The sequence below is a fragment of the Panthera onca genome, chromosome X (assembly GCF_046562875.1).
Source record: "Panthera onca isolate mPanOnc1 chromosome X, mPanOnc1 haplotype 2, whole genome shotgun sequence".
NCBI lineage: Eukaryota > Metazoa > Chordata > Mammalia > Carnivora > Felidae > Panthera > Panthera onca.
In genome coordinates this window covers 95,641,261-95,656,472 of record NC_138357.1, presented here as the reverse complement: position 1 = coordinate 95,656,472, position 15,212 = coordinate 95,641,261, and the positions used below count along the sequence as shown (strand labels likewise).

At 44.0% G+C, this 15,212-nt stretch overlaps 1 long non-coding RNA gene across 1 annotated transcript in view; it reads left to right on the top strand.

Annotated features, from left to right (window-relative positions):
• Positions 1–4,299: 4,299 nt before the first annotated feature.
• LOC145714257 (uncharacterized) overlaps positions 4,300–15,212 on the top strand; it is a 221,807-nt gene continuing 210,894 nt past the window's right edge. Inside the window, exons 1-2 of the long non-coding RNA XR_014136816.1 lie at positions 4,300–4,366; positions 4,886–4,968. This is a non-coding gene — a long non-coding RNA (uncharacterized LOC145714257). The remainder of the gene's footprint in view (positions 4,367–4,885; positions 4,969–15,212) is intronic.

Sequence of the window (15,212 nt, the reverse complement as noted above, 5' to 3'; positions counted from 1 at the left end):
TTGGTTTGGGAAGTAGCTACCACAAGATTCACTTCCAAGCTTTTTATTTGTAATTCAGTGCCCCGGAGAGGCCCGTACACCTCAAGAAGTTTATAGATACTCAAAGTATCTGGGAAGGGACATACATTTTTCAACCACCTCGACCAGCTTTTTGCAGTGCTTAATTAGCATTCTAAACGTTTTAAGAAGCCCAAGCACTGACTGAAGTGTTTAGAGGCATATAAACTAATTTCAAAGGCAGAAATTTCACTTGGCTACTGAGAAGTGAAAACTCAGAAAAGAGACACCAGCTAATATTAGTGCACGCACCTTGCAGGTCTTTATTTACAAGACTTTTCATGTGGGTCTTAAGAGATACTGAAATGTGTTCTAACGTGCACTGTGGCCTCTTTTCACTAGTTCCCAGGGCAGTGCTAAGTTTTGCTAAGCGGTGCCCAGCAAGGCTTCCAGGTTTTCAGTGAGCTAGCCTGCAGCTGTGGACAGCAGATCCGATCTTTCTTTCTTTGTTTAGGGGGAGTAAGTGTCCGGTCAACTTCAGGTTTTAATCTTGAAGTCGGGAGACATCTCCAAGCTCATAGAGCTTGAATTTAAAATACACAGAATTTTGCAGCACAAAAAAAGCAAAATGTTTTCTGTGGTGGGGGCAGCTCAAGTCTATTATCAGCTTTCAGCAGCCGTGAAAAAATGGGGAAGTGTCAAGACCCTGTCAAGACCGGGGTGCTTGCCTTTGCCAGAGAAAGTCAATCATTAATATGTACAGATAAGGGGAACAGCACCCAAGGCAAGGCATACAGCCTCTCGCTTTGTATTCCCTTTAAAATATCAAAGTGCAAGCAGCAAATAACAAAGGAAGGAAACTACAGAAGCCATGTGGTGGAAGGAAACACCAAGACTTTGGAACCAGAGAGTGGTGTGTTCAAATCCTCTTGTTACTACTTATTAACTAGGAGTATTTAACCATCCATGCTCGTTGCCATGTTTGAAATTAGGGAGAATAGTAACTACAATGCTTATTTTGTGGGATTGCAGTGAGGATCACATAAGATGATCTGTTGAATGCCTGACGCCTCGAAGTGTCTTTAGGCACTGCTGAAGGGGGGCTTCCAGGTTTCTCTCTTGCTCTAAATGTTGGTTCATGTCTCCCTTGTCTCCCTTGCCTCTCTCCAGCAGTATGGGAAGAAGGGAGAGCATAATTTGCGTTACATCCCTAAAACAGCAGGTCAACTCTTTCCTTTCTCAAAGTCTCAAGGGAGAACCTGAAATCGAAGCAAAAAGGCATAGCTTGGGCAGATAATTCGCAGGAATTTTAGGAGATGCTAACTGCAGGTTGTTTCAGAATGTTCTTGTGGTATATAGAACACAGATAACAAAACCAAAGAGGATTGGGTTTTTTTGTGTGAACCCGTAAGGTTTCTCAGGCCCAATAACTACCAGCCCACTGATAATAACTACTGTTTCATTCAAGATTAGTTGATGAGACAGAACAAGGCCAAATCTCCCACAGATTGACCCGGTAAAACTCAAGAAATTTAACATTAAAAAAATTTTTTTTTAATGTTTACTTTTTGAGAGGGAGAGAGAGACAGAGAGAGACAGAGAGAGAGACAGAGAGAAAAGACAGAACACGAAGCGGGGGAGGGGCAGAGAGAGAGAGAGAGCGGGTGCGCGTCTGCGCACGCACGCACGCACTCACGCAAGTGGGGCGAGGCGTAGAGAGGGAGGGAGACAGGATCCGAAGCAGGTTCCACGCTCTGAGCTGTCAGCGCAGAGCCCGACAGGGGGCTCAAACCCACCAACTGTGAGATCACGACCTGAGCTGAAGCCAGAGGCTTAACCGACCGACCGTGGCACCCGGGCGCCCCAATTTCTCGCGCTATTTAAATTCGGCTTACGTTCGGAGGTAAACTGAGAGAGTGACTTGATTTTCAGAAGGTCTTTCCTGAGGAAGCTCAAAGGACTTGATAGATTTTTCAAGTCGCAGATACCGCGGGGCAGCGCCCTCAGAGAGATCACGGGTGTGTGACGGCGCCCTTCTCCGTGGCAGTTGGTGGCCAAAGGGAAGGCACAGGTAGATGAAGCAGGCAAAATGGAACAGCTCAGATTACAATCGATTACCCTCCAGATGGTTACATTTGATGAGATGTTCTACATCAAAACTGCACACCAAAGCCTTTGAGAAGGCCTGCTTTTGCTGCTGAGAAACAGCTTTCTGCTTTGCTCACGTGGGGTCTGTCGTGTTTTACGTTTACACGGTGTTCCTTAGGGGTCTGGCCTAATCTACTCTTTTCTCTGAGCCTGAACCCGATTGTGAGACAGCAGCTGGGGTTATGATTGTTGGGACCAGCTTGAAAATTCGCCCCGGGGTCAACAATTTTTTCAAAAACAAAAGTTGTTGTCGTTTGTGCATGCCTCATAGTCTCCCCTTAGTTTTACTTGCGGAGCAAAATTCATGTGGGCAATAGGGTCTCCCCTCCTCCTCCCCCCGCCTTCTCCCCGTACCCTCTAGTTCTTGTTGCAAATTGGACACAGTGCTGGTGGATTGAGGGCTCAAATCTTACATACCTTTATTTTTTATTTTTATTTGTAATTTTTTAATGCTTTATTTTTGTGAGAGAGAGACACACACACACACACACAGAGTGGGAGTGGGGGAGAGGCAGAGAGAGAGAGAGAGAGGGAGACAGAGAATCTGAAGCTGGCTCCAGGCTCTGAGCCATCCGCAGGGCCCCATGTGGGGCTCCAAGCCACAAACCATGAGATCATAACCTGAGCAAAGTCGGATGCTCAACCGACCCAGCCCCTACGTACTGTTTTTTTTTTTTTAAAGGTAACTATCTTTTTATGGGACATCTAGTACATGGATGCCAATCATTACGTCCTTGTGTAATTTATTTTGAAGAGTTTTGAATGAAATAGTGACAGAAGGGATGTCTTCCCTAAATTTTAGGGATAATTTTTACCCCCAACAGATTAAAAAAAAAAAAAAAAAAAAACTGGACCAGAAGCTCATGAAGACTTGAAACATGTGGACTATTGGATTGGTCTCTTAAAATTAATGATTAATCTTTTTAAAATTTCAAACGTTATGTAGTTTCTGATCAAGGCTAAATTGCTTTAATAAGCAAAATAATTTAAACTTAAAGTTATTTGCTTTTGCTTTTAAGATTGGGTCTGATTTTTTTGTTGTTGTTTTTAGTAACTCAGGGAAATTTAGAGGTTGTTCTTGAGTTACTGTAAACACCTTATTATGTCTCTACTTAGTTCATTTGGAACTGTGTAGAACTTTCTGGTGAGTGGCGGAGATAATGATAGTGTATTACCAGTAACCATTTCTGTATCTAGAAGCCAATACCATCCTTTGTCTCATGCAACCGGGGCTCCTTCCCTGGGTCCCCCCATGCTGATCTCTGTAAGGCCTTGTGACTCCCCTTAGAGCCAAGGAATGCCCAGAGCTTGTGTGCCCCTGTATCTAGACCACACTTGGGTACCTGGGTCCCCAGAGTTCCTCGTCCAAATGGCCCTGAGCCCAATCCAGGGACTTCCTAGACACTTGCCCTGAGTTTATTCTCCTGATGGTGGACATGCTTAGATGGTGGATGGGGCTTGGATGCAAACTGGGTGGTCCAAGGATGGAGCTGGAGGGGGGGAAAGATAAGGGGATGGAGTGGAGATTGGAGGTCCCCCCTGGGTTTCAGGATGGACAAAGGGTTTGAAAGCCTACAGAAAGGAAATAAGACGTGAAAGCAGCTCAAGCCTTAAAATCTCCTCCAGTATTGGCAACTGAGGATTCTAGGGTTTTTCTCCATGTTTCCCACATTCCTCAGGAGTCTCCCTGCTCCACTGAAAGAATGTTATTTAATTAATGAAATGTTGGTTAAGGAAAAGGAAAACCACATCTGTACACAGAGCTTTTCCAGCTGCTTGCTATTCAGGGCTTGAATGGCGCTGATTATAGCAAATACCCAAACTGATACGCCTTCCATACAAACCATGAAGATTTCGCCTCCTCAAATTTTCTTTCATCTGTTGTTGTTGTTGTTGTTGTTGTTAATTACTGCGTTAGCTGTTTTCTCCTTAATGTCAAAAGTCTTGGTCAAGTTAAAGCAGAAAACTAATAGTTGCGCATCTGTCTAAACAAGGCCCACTGAAACCACAACTGTCTCATCAGCCCTTCCTGTTCTGGCATTCTCTGTATTAAGGAGAATGTTTTGTTTTGTTTTGTTTTGTTTTGTTTTGTTTTGTTTTTTGTACCTTCCCATTCTTTTTCTTTTATTTGATTACTTCTTTGTCTATTGTTTCAGAATGCTTTGCCTAGCAGTTCTAAAATACATCTGCCGGTGTGCCCTACTTCAGTAAGCCCAAACTGGTAAGAATTTTGATTGCAGAAAGTTTTTTTTTTTTATCATTTAGTTAAGACCAGGGTGATAGAAGGCAACTTTCTGTCTGACCTTGAATTGTCTGGAGAAAGTGCTTTCCAGCATAGGAGATAAGACTGCAAAAATACTCGCAAAACATGGAGCCCAGTTCTTTATTTTAGCTAAATAAACAATGTTGGGGGTGGGGTGTTTTCTACCCTCTGTTTTACTCTTCAATACCCGCCTTACTAGTGTTGATATGTGCACTTTTATCAACGAACGTTCGGTTAACAGGATGAAACCGAACATGATTCATTTGATGTTTTCAAAGGTAGAAACTAACTTTGTAGTTTTTTTTTTTTTTTTTTTACCTTTTGAATACCACACTGCTGAGGTAAAGAATGTTGTAGCTTGTGGGTGAGCTCAATAGGGCCAATTAAAACCTCACTACTCTTCCACCATGTTGAAATACCTGACAGAACTTGCTGTGTCCTTGGATAATGGCATTTTTTTTTTTTTTTCCTTCTTAGCAGACATCTAATTGAGGAGATTTCCTGTTTGGTAGTCAAGCAAAGATGAAAACGAAAGTGCCACATTGTTGGTTGTGACCAAAGTATTTAAAATGTTCCAGTTGTTCACAATGGGATAATCATTTTAAGCCCTGCTTTTTTTTTTTTAATGAAACATATGCGTTGTGAAAGAACTCGTGTGTATACGATAGCAGCCAAGCTATGTGTAGAATGCGCAGTGTAGTTAGCATACTGTGGTCATTCAAAACAAGCTGTAGTATTTCGTGACATCTAATTGACATTGCAGCTTGTAACTCATCGATGCTTTGAGGGTATAATTTAGTTTCTGTTGTGATAAGTACTTGCTGACAGTTCCTTCATAGCTTAAATGTTTGGAGGGAGAGTGCCAGAAATTTCGATGTTTCACCCAAGTGTTGGGGGCTGGGAGGGATCTCAACACCAGCCGCCCTTTCCAACCAGTGGGTTTGAAAGCAGAGGAAAAGGCCTACTCCCTGGAGCCAGTTTAGTCTCGAGTAGAAACAGGGAGGTGCCAAGACAAGCCTGCCGAATTGCGTCTTTCCAAATTTACCAGATGTCACCGCACCGTCCCTGGGTCAACATGATAAGGGCAGTGATGGAGAAAGGCAGTGTGTGTTTTGGGACACTCCCACCCATTGGAAGCCTGAGGAGTGGGGAAACAATCCTCCTTTTTAAATTTATTTTTATTTTTTATTTTTATTTGTTTTTATTTATTTATTGTTTTTAAAGATTTTTTAAAATTTTATTTATTCATTTTGAGAGAGAGAGAGAGAGAGAATGCGAGCAGGGAAGGGGCAGAGAGAGAGAGAGAGAGAGAGAGAGGGAGAGAATCAGAATTGTAAGCATGATCTGCAGGGTCCACGCAGAGCCCAATGTGGGACTCGAACTCACGAACCATGAGATCATGACCTGAGCCGAAATCAAGAGTCAGACACTTAACCGACTGAACCACCCAGGTGCCCCTCGTTTTCTTTTGATAGCAGATTGGTACCTTTTTCGCTGACTAGAAAGGCAGCAAATATTAGGTTGAAGCATATGAAATTGTCATTTTTGCCGGCGCAAAATGGTCAGATGATCCCCAATTTGAGCAATGAGATGTCCCTCTGTGGATGTTCTGTAGCCCTTTCCTATCACCTTAGGAAACTATTGTTTGCAAACTCAGGGTTGGCCTGATTTCTATCTAGAAGGAGTGGGTGACCAAAAAAAAGGGGGGCCAAGGGGGACAATTGTATAAGGGAGACAAATAGAATAAAAGAAAAAGGAGACTTAAAATGAAGAGAAGAAATGAAAAAGTGGCAGAGAAGCTGTGGCACACTGTGTTTTCTAAAAAAGGTTGCGAAGTTATTTCTGGCCCTGAATACTCTTCCACAGCCTTGCCACCTTCCAGCAAGAGGTAGAATCTCCCTTTCCTCACCCTGAATTTAGGGGGAGCTCTGCCGCTGCCTTGATCAAATAGACGTGGCTGTCACCTCCAAGGCCAGGCCATAAAGGGTGATACATACTCCTCTTGTGTGAGATCCATGGCTGTCTCTTAGACGCTCGCCCTTGGAGCCTAGCTGCAGTGCTGTGAGGAAGCCCAGGCCACATGGAGAGGTCACCTGTAGGTGTTCCAGCTGACAGCCTCACCGAGGTCACAGCCAGCAGCCGGCATTTCACTGCCGACCATATGAGCAACACTTCGATTGATTCTAGCCCCCAGCCTTCCAGCCACTCCAGCTGATGGCAAGTGGAGCAGAGACAAGCTGTCCCTATCAAGCCCTGTCCAAATGCCAAATTTCAGACTTGCATTGCAAAATATTTTCTTTTTTTAATATGTTTTTATTGATTTTGGAGAGAGAGAGAGAAACAGAGCATGAGCAGGGGAGGAGCAGGGAGAGAGGGAGACACAGAATCTGAAGCAGGCACCAGGCTCTGAGCTGTCAGCACAGAGCCCGACTCAGGGCTTGAACCCGTGAACTGTGAGATCATGACCTGAGCCGAAGTGGGACACTTAACCGACTGAGCCACTCAGGCGCCCCGTGTTGCAAAATATTTTCATTCTCCGAAGCCACTAAATGGTGTGTTACACAGCAATGGATCTCTGGAACTCCAAATTTTAGGACATTGTAGAACTAGGTGCAAACACTTGAAAATAGAATGTAATTCTGTAGGACGGGGTTGATTTTATCACATTTGCCTGCATAACAGCTTCTAACACACCTCGAACCTTTGGAAACATTCACCTGATGGCTGATGTGGAGAAGGATTCAAAGTGACATTTTACAGTGAAAGTTCAGCTTGGTGGGCAGAGTGATGGTCCCCCAAAGATGTTTGTGTCCTAGTCATCCAAACCTGTGAATGGATCTCCTCACATGGCAAGGGGTAATGAAGGCTGCAGCTGGAATGAAGGCTCCTAATCGCCTGATGGAGCGATGGAGAAATTAAACTGGATTATCCAGATGGGCCCAATGTAATCACGAAAGTCTTTAAAAAGGGAAGCAGGAGGGGTCACCTGGGTGGCTCAGTCGGTTAAGCGTCTGACTTCGGCCCAGGTCATGATCTCATGGTTTGTGAGTTTGAGCCCCACACCCAGCTCTGTGCTGACAGCTCGGAGCCCGGACCCTGCTTCGGATCCCATGTCTCCCTCTCTTTGCCCCCCACCCCCCCACCTCTTGCACTCTCTCTCTCAAAAATGAATAAAAAATTAAAAAAAAAATGGAAGTAGGAGGCCAAAGTGTCCAAGGGTCAGAGTGACACAGCACGAGGAAGTCACGATTTGCCCTTGTCAACTTTAAAGATGGACAAAGGGGTCACGAGCCAAAAAGTGTTAGGCAACCTTTAGAAGCTGGAAAAGGCAAGGAAACAGATCATCCCTAGAGCTTCCAGAAAGCACACAACCCTTCAAACACCCCAGTTTTAGCCCAGCGAGCCCTGTAGACTTCTGACTTCCAGAACTGTAACATGATAATTTTGCATTGTCTCAAGCCCCTAAGTTTGTGAGAATTTGTTCCAGGAGCAATAGGAAACGGAAACACCCGGCCTCGAGCATGTGGCCAGAAAACAAACAGGTTAGATTCTTGACACTTAATCCATTCGCTGCCTTGGGCTGGCTGGAATATAGAATTTCGAGCACAACAACTTGTTGAGAACAGTATTGAAAGGTTCTTTTTGCCTTCTTTTGTGAAAGAGACTTTATTTTTCTTTTCAGCTCTAACCTTGGTGACAGTAGCCCTGAATAAATAGACACTAGTTGTGGGCGTGGCCACCATAGAACTAGAAAGGCTTACTTCAAATATAGTGGCGGTCTTTATTATGGATTTTTTGGTTAAGATCCCTCTCTCCCCATTTTTATTTGTTTCTCACTTCTTTCCCTTCTAAAGCTATTTTGTGACATGTCTGTGTAGCATTCATTTCTGCAGCCCCACACGTCTTTATTAGTTTTGTTTTTTATTGAGAGAATTGCATGCGATGAAATCTACCGATCGTAAGCACGTAGTTTGAGTTTGGACAAGTGCACACACTGATGTAACTGGCACCTCACTAAAGGTACACAGAGTTCCCATCACCCTACAATGTTCCCCATGCTCCTTTCTGACCCCATCTCCCCTAAGACCCAAGCAATCACTATGCTAATTTCTATCCTGATATGTAATGTGGCCTGTTTTTGAACTTCATATACATTGAATCACACAATATTATATGATTGGTGATCTTTGGGGCCTGGCTTCTCTCATTCAATGTAATATTTCTGAGATTCACCCACGCTCCTGCATAAGTCAGTAAGTGGTTCACTCCTTTTTATGGCTGAGTAGTGTTCTATCTTATAAATGTCCACACTATGTTCATCTGTTTTCCTGTGAATGGATATTTAGGTTGGTTCCATTTTTTAACTTATTTAATTTAGCTTTTATTAATAAAGTTATAAAGAACATTCTAGTTGAAGCCCTTTTTTTGATAAATGCATAGGAATGGGATTACTAGTTCATAAGATAGGTATATGTTTAACTTTATTTTTTTAATGTTTATTCATTTTTGAGAGAGAGAGAGAGAGAGACAGAGTGTGAGTGGGGTAGGGGCAGAGAGAGAGGGAGACACAGATTCCGAAGTAGGCTCCAGGCTCCGGGCTGTCAGCAGAGTCCGACATGGGCTAGAACTCATGAACTGTGAGATCATGACCTGAGCTGAAGTTGGACGCTTAACTAACTGAGCCACCCAGGCCCCCCAATTTTTTTTCAAGTTTCCTTATTTACTTTGAGAGAAAGAGACAGAGAGTGAGGTAGAGGCAGAGAGAGAGAAGGAGACTGAGAATTCCCAGCAGGTTCTGCGCCGTCAGTGTAGAGCCCGATGCGGCGCTCGAACTCATGAACCGTGAGATCGTGACCTGAGCTGAGATCAAGAGTCCAACACTTAACTGACGGAGCCATCCAGGCGCCCCCAGTATATGGTTAACTTCATAAGAAACTGCCAAAGAGTTTTCCGCAGTGGTTCTACCATTTACCTCCTCACCAGCAATGAATGAGAGATCCTGTTGTGCGGCCCCTTTTGATTAGCCGTGTCTTCACACTGGCTCCTAGTACTCCCAGTTCTGACTGAAGGATGACAAGTTAGTGCCGGGGTAGAGTATAAAAGATTCCCGAAGGAGAGAAGCATATTAAATGGTGTCTTGGTGAACATGAGGGTCATAGTAAGAGACATGGTATGGTTAGGTGAGGCAGAAAGAGAGGTGGTACCAGGAGTGAAAGAAAACCAGGATTCAGAGTCCCAAGAATCTGGATTTAGCCCCAGTTCCACCAGTTCATTCTGTCTTTCCTGGGGGTGGGGGGACGGGGCTTAATTAGCTTCTTGGAGTCTTGGAGTCCTTCTCCTTTTGCAAACTGGGGTTAATATCTCACTGGATTAATAGTAATAGCAACGGATTACCACTCGGTGCACACTTAGTGCACACTTCTTTCTTCGAAGGAACTTCAAAGGAAGAAGGAAGTCATTACTACTATCACTAGTGCAAACCTCATGCATTATCTCATGTTTCTCCTCACAAGGGCCCTAGGAAGTAGGTATTACTATTATTCTCATTTTACAGAAGAGTAGATTGTCTTCAAGACTGCTTATTGTTTCCCAGTATCTGTTCTCTCCTTATTCCCCCAATTTTACCTGGGAACATGGTCACCCCAAATGAAGCTGTAATTTTCTGCTTCCCTCGCAGCTAGGGGTAACCACGTGACAGAGTTCTAACCGATAAGCTAAAAGCCTAAGTTTCACCTCTGACTTCCAGGAGGTATCATTAAAGGATGGGAGCGGACCTCCATTCCTTTCATCTTGCTGTGAAATAGACCAACCTGGGCTGGCAGGAGCTCCAGCAGCCACGTTGGATATATAAGGTGGCAGCACTGTGTTTAGAACAGCAGGACAGGAGAGATAGGATCTGAGTTTCTGATGGTCATGGATGGCCTACCTCTGAACTTTGATCTCAAAAGCCAGAAATACACTGTCTCGTTTAAGCCACTGTCATTTATGTTGCTCATGGCCAAATCTAATCCTCACTAATACTGAAATAAGGGCTTGAAGAATTTGTTATAAGGAAAACCAAGTCTTCAAGATATTACAGTGATTAAATCATATCTTGTAAAAATCTTGAAGTAAGTGTTAGTTTGTTAATTAAATGTGATGGCCAGGGAAAGTATAAAAAGGAAACCTTTGAGGAAGGAGAATCTTTTCTTTTACCTGATTTGTTCCTTAAGGCTTTATAAGACAATGCAATCAAATTCTAGACTATTCTGACTATTTAATCTGTGAATTTTCTTGTCCTCTTTTTCTTTTGTTTCTTTTTTCTTCCTTCATTGACTTCATTGCTTATTAGTATATGCACTGATGAGAATTCACACTAGAAGCTTTAGGTTCTTGTTAATAACTCTCATAAAGACTGTGAAAGAGCATAAACTCAACCTCAAAGCAATCATTCCTGAATTGGGACCTACAGGGAGTGAGAAGGCGGATAAAGGAACTGGAATGGTTCCCACCCCCACCCCTCCCCAGTGTGATGTTGGAAGGCAGAATAAACAGGAAGTGGGGTGTGGGGGGAGGACTAGCTGGGAGAGAGACTCCAAAACAGTCTGCACCTGCTCAACCCAAACTCGGAAGGATCAAAGTTCTAAAACAAAAGGCCCAATCTCTCCCTCTCTCCCTCCCCTCTTTCTTTCCTTCCTTCTGTGTTAAGGTGTACTGGAATCAAATGCAAGAGCTCGGATGTGGCTCCAGGAATTTCCAGTCTAACAGGAAAGACCAAATGTAGTAAACAATCCAGCAACACCAAGAGAGAGAAAATGGTGTTAGGCAGGGCTCTGGGAACACTCAGGAGGAAGTTTGCATGGAAGTGATGCTTCATTCAGTAAATATTTATTGGGGACCTACTGTGTGCCAGACACTGGGCTGTGTGCTAAGTGATGATAGGGAACATTCCACAGTCCCCGCCATCAAATAAACAGACAAATAAACAGGCAGTTACAGTGCAGCTTAACGTGCTATGATAGGTGGGTGCAGGGTGCTACGCGAGCTCAGAAGAGAGGCTCTTACCCAGATCTGGGGTTGAGGACCAGTCCCTTAGACAAAGTGACCTCTATGATGGGATCTGATGGAAGAGTGTGGATTCGCCAAGGGAAGAAGGGGTTGGGATGGATTCTCTGGGGCTGTCTGAGAGCCTTGGAGCAAGGATGGGGGGAGGGTGACACATAAGCAGAAGCAATGCTATGAAGACATTGTTTATTTTTTTAATGTTTATTTTTGAGAGAGAGAGAGAGAGAGAGAGAGAGAGAGAATGAGTGGGGGAGGGGCAGAGAGAATCCCAAGCAGGCTCTGTGCTCAGTGTGGAGCCTGACTCGGGGCTTGATCCCATGACTCTGAGATCATGACCTGAGGCGAAATCAGATGCTTAACCAACTGAGCCACCCAGGTGCCCCTGTGAAGAGATTTTTAAAGCATGCTGAGGATCTGCCTCCTGATGTGATACACTGAGAAGGAAACCTCACTTCCGTGATCATCTTGCCCAACATACACAAGTTCTGTCCAACCATGAGCAAGCCCCAGACACATCTAGATTGAGGGGCATTCTACACGATAGCTGGTCTATACTCTTCACAAGTGTCAAGGTCATAAAAGGCAAAGACTAAGGAACTGCTCCACAATAAAAGAGATTAAAGAGACAGGATAAGTGAATGCTACATATGATCCTGGACTAGCTCCTGGCCCAGTAATGTTGACAACATCTATATCTACGACTATATCCCTTTTGCTATAAAGGGCATAATCTGTTCAACCAGGAAAATTTAAATGAAGTCTGTATATTGTAGAAATGTTCACTTTAGGATTCTGATTATTGTATTGCAGTTATATGTTGTTAGTCTCATTCCTAGAAAAATATACCCTGAAGTATTTAATGGGAGGGGGGTGTGTTTTCAATTTACTCTCAAATGATTCAGAAAAAACAGAGATATAAAATGAGATATCTGGAGGAGGGGTATATGGAAAGCTTTTGAACTATGCTTGCAACCTTTCTGTAAGTTAGAAATTATTTCAGGAGTGCCTGAGTGGCTCAGTTGGTTAAGTGTCTGACTCTTGACTCGGCTCAGGTCATGATCTTGTGTGTTTGTCAGATCAAGCCCTGTGCTGGGCTCTGCACTGACAGTGTGGGACCTGCTTCGGATTGTCTCTCTCCCTCTCTTTCTACCCCTCCCTCTCTCAAAATAAATAAATATATTTTTTTAAAAGAAATGATTCCAAAACAAGGAGTTAAAAAAAACCCCACATGTTAGCATTTGGACTTTATCTGAGGACAATAAAAAATGGTGGTCCCTGGGAGGGTTTTGTGCTTTCAGATGAAGCCTGCGCTGCAGTCCAGTGAATGGTTCGATCCAGGGTGCACTCATGGCCGGTTCAGAGGCTCTTGTGATAATTCAGATGACCAATGACGGTGGCCTCCGATAAAGCGTTGGCCAAGGAGGCGAGAAGTGGGTAGATAGAGGAGGTATCTAGGAAGTAAAAATCAGAGGGTGTAGTTGGATGTTGTGGAGGTTATGGAGAAGGAGGGGTCAGTGGTGACCTTTGGGATTTTTTTCTGCAGTGTTTAAGTGGTTCCGTGTGGAATTTGTAAGATAAGCACCAGAGGCAAAGGAGCAGATTGTAGGCAGAAGACTGATGTGAATTTTAGACCTACCTACCAAGCCGGCTACGGCTACTGCATTCCCCACCTCAGCTGATGGCAACTCCAGCGGTTGCTCAGGCCCAGACTTTGGGGGGACTCTTGACTCTTCTCTTTCTCTCACACGTCACATCCAAACTGTCTGGTAGGCTTGTTGGTTCTGTCTTCAGAAAATACCGACTACCTGACCGCTTCTCACCACCTCCATTGATACCGTGCTGGTTCAAGCCACTGTGATATCCCATCTGGATTTGTTTGTCGCTTCTTGACGGGTCTCTGCGCCTACCCTTCCTCTCCACGGTAGCCAGATGGATGTTATTGAAACATGCCACTCTTCTGCTCCAACTTTGCAAGGAGTCCTAATGACTCTCAGTGTAAAAGCCAGTGTCCTTCCAAAGGCCTTTAACACTCTGCACGGAATGCTCTGTAGCACTACTCTGATCTCCCATCACACCCTTCTCCTTGTGCGCTCTGTCCCAGTCACGCCAGCCACTTGGATTCTCCTTCACCTTGCAAGACATGCTCTAGCCTTGGGACCCTTGCTCTTGCAGTCTTCTCTTCTGGAATGCTCTTTCCCCAGATATCAGTGTTAACAGAACATCCCGAAATGACAAGATCTTAAGTAAGAGACTCATTTCTCAGTCTTGCATAAAGGAAATATGAAGGCGAGGTGTTCCAGGATGCTATTGTGACCCCGTTGTAGGCGTTCTGCTGGGCCTCGGTGTGAAATGCAGCCACATTCAGAGTTTCTCATATTTCCCATTTTCATTTTTATTTCAGCATAGGGCACTGGTAATGCATTTTAGCCGCATGCTATTATCTAACGCGACCCGTACCAAGAGCCCCAAGTGTGAGTGAAGCTTTGCTACAGATGGAAAGGACTTAAAATGACAATAAATAACAGTGATATACTCTCTGACGTGTAAACTTCTTTGTGAAAGGAATGTATATATCAATTTATCTGGTTTAATAAGCCAGCAGGATCGAAGGGTTGCAAGAGTTAAAAAAGAATTTAAACAGCAGGAGATCACTTCCCAGAATTTGACATGTTCACAAACGCCTTTTAAGAATCAAGGTAAGCAAAATATATGTATTATAATATCTCCCATAGAGAAAAGGCCTTTAGGGATATGCAATATTCTGTGACTACTGGTTGTCTCTGCATGAGCGATAGGGGAAAGTTTATTTTTTATGATCTCTTTTTAAAATGATTGGTTTGCTTATTTTTTTTTTAGTGTACATAAAACCCTACCCTCAAACCCAAGGCAGAACAGAGACCCAAGGGGTGATGTGTATTACTCAGTGAGGAGGCTGCTAACGCATGAATAGTCCCATGTGCCCTGAGTGACGCAGCCGTGGCACCACAGTGGTGGCACATGTGTCAGAGGTGGGGGGAGCCCCTACTTACGCCAACTCCTGAGTTACCAAGAAATTCTGTTCTAACTTCCTACAAACAAAAGTTCCTTTGGGGGAAGTGCGGTATGGTTGAGTAGTTTCCTATTCATTTGTAAGAGTCTTGGCTAAGCAGGAGTTTGCTTCATTTAGAAACCCAGGACACAATAATGAAACCATAGTGAACACAAATGATTTGTTGTGACATTTCCAACTCCTATCAAGATGTACCATGTCAATTTGGGGGAAAGGTTGGGGAAAGGATAGGCATCCTTTAGTTGCAGAACACTGGGAAATCGGGATTATTCCAAACCTTTCACCCAGCAGTGATATGGACATTTGGCAAAACATTTAAATGCGTGTTGTATATGTAGCAAAAGAGAAAGGTAGGGGGTGGGGGCTTGGATACTTAACAGTAGAGAAATGGAACCAAAGAAGATGAGATCATAACCGGTGTGGAAGGCACCTCTGTTGATGGTAAGGAGACCGAAAGGAGCACGGCACAGCTGGGCAGGACAAGCGTGCTGTTGAGAGGGTGGCAGTCCACGTGCAAGGTCAGAGCCAAGGTCTATGAGAAGAGAGGTCAGGAGGAGTTAATCTCAACATTTTCCCTCTGGAAAATGAGTCTCAGAAAGGTAGAAATAAACATTTTGGTATCAGTGCTTTGTAAGACCAGATGCATTCCCGCCTCAGCAATCTAATTCCTTCTCCAAAGACGTCTTTGTAAATCTGTAAATCTAACTCTGT